This window comes from Gavialis gangeticus, unplaced genomic scaffold (assembly GCF_001723915.1).
Source record: "Gavialis gangeticus isolate Ggan-Ray unplaced genomic scaffold, GavGan_comp1, whole genome shotgun sequence".
NCBI lineage: Eukaryota > Metazoa > Chordata > Crocodylia > Gavialidae > Gavialis > Gavialis gangeticus.
In genome coordinates this window covers 21,430,422-21,432,483 of record NW_017728997.1, presented here as the reverse complement: position 1 = coordinate 21,432,483, position 2,062 = coordinate 21,430,422, and positions in this window count along the sequence as shown.

Below are 2,062 nucleotides of genomic sequence, written 5' to 3'. Positions count from 1 at the left end.
GTCCCCTTGTCCCCTGGCACTGCCTCCCAGATGTGCAGCACAGAGCCAGGACACCCGGGTCCCCTTGTTCCCTGGCACTGCCTCCCAGATGTGCAGCACGGAGCCAGGACACCTCGCCTCTCTTGCCCCCTCTGGCCCTGGGAATATTCATAAAAGAGGCCAAAAAGTTGTGGAGAGGGGGCTGCAGCAGCCGGAAGCAACAGTCCTGCCACTCCCTCCCTTTCCACCCATGATCCTTCCCCAATTATTTCTTTTTTAGCATTTAGTACATCAGAGGCTTTTAAGCTTCCTGTGAGAAATCCCGACTCCAACGCAACCAACAGAAAAAACTCCTGTTGACTTCCATGATGCCAAGATTTTACACCCAGCCATTTGTCTCAGTTCCAGGGAAGCCAATGGTGCCAGACAGAGGTTTATAACAGGCGCGTCGCGTAAGCACACGGATCCCATTAAACATCTGAATCATCACGCACACATAAACCCACCAACCCTCACAGCACAAGTTTTCAGAATTGGTTCAGGATTACCTCAGTGGAAAAATAATATATCCCGATGAGAACCGTCCTCAAGGCAAGGTTAGGCAAATGTGTCTCCTGGCCTGCGAGTCCTATGCCTTGAACAGGGCAGACTTAGAGAGTTGTAAGCGTCTGCAAGTGACAGTAACACAACTCTGCAGCTGCTGCGTCCTGGGGCCATGCGCTGCTCCTAAACGTCATACCTAAAGTGACCAGGCTTAAATTTCAGCAAACTTGGCGTTGTTGTGGGTCTTAGCTTCATTGCAAATGATGTTTCTCAGAGCACTAAGAAGAAAATTTTCCTTTGGGGAAGCCACTGTGTCCACAAGGTGGGGGGGGGGGATGAGGTGCCTGTTAAAAATAGTGGCCTCACCAAGACATTTTTAGTCTTGTAGCTTTTGTTATGCTATCAATTTACAGCTGAGTTTCAAGAATCTACAGACGAAGCAGGAAGGCTCTTGAGAAGTTTTGCTGATGTAGAACAACAGCAGCGATTTAAATGTCTAGATTAAATAAATACTGTCATATTCTACAATAATTATGCAAGCTGCTACAGCATCCAGAAATGTACAACAATGTTTTAAATCACTGCTGTAGGACACTATATTATTCTGTGCCCGAAGGGAATAGTGTGCAAGGCTCTGGATCCTGGGCCCAAGAATAAAGCATATACCATTTGATATGGGGCTTTGAAATTTGAAGATGCCTGGGTAAGAGGGGGTGTGAGGGGACCAGTCTCCTGCTGAAGCCTAGGGTGTCTTCATTCCTCTCCAAGGAGTTTCAGACGTATATGTGTTTTGAAAAGGGGAGAGGGCCAAATTGACCCCTGTGAAACTGTACATGGAGTGGGGCTGAAGTAGTGGAAATAGCTGCCAATCATAAATCTCTGAATCTGAGAAGAATGAGCAGAGCTAATATAGAGCTGCAATACAAGATCTTCCACGCACAGATCAGCAACAGAGCAGCTAAGAGTATAAAAGGCAAGTAATGGATCCCAAAGAGAATAGATTTTCCCATTATCCTCAGGAACCATCAGTGCCCTGCAAGGTTTAATACTATTACAGTATTACTTTTACTAACAGTAATATGTAACTCCTACACAGAGGCTGTGTCTGCATGTGTGCTTAACTGTGGAGTAGACTAATTAGCTGCAGAATAAAGTGGCACCGTCTACACGTGTGATGCTATTAGGCTTTGGTAAATTAATTAACGTTGCTATAAGATAGTACTGCCAGGGACACTACATTCTTACAGTGAGGTAATTAACTGCAATTAAACACACATGTAGATGTTGACCACGGGTGTAAATTGGGCCCGGTCAGCCCAGGCAGCAGGGGGCCAGACTCCTGCCTGCTGCTTAGCCACACAGCTCCACACTTTCAGCACCCTCATGCCCCAGCCAGCCCCTCTGCCGCCTGATGCCACCACCCAGAGTCCAGTGCTGACCTCTGGTGTCCCCTGCCAGCCCAGGCCAAGCAGGGCAGGAATGGCCCTGGCACAAACTGCTCTGCCCCAGCTCAAATTACTGCTGTTCTGGGCACACGTGT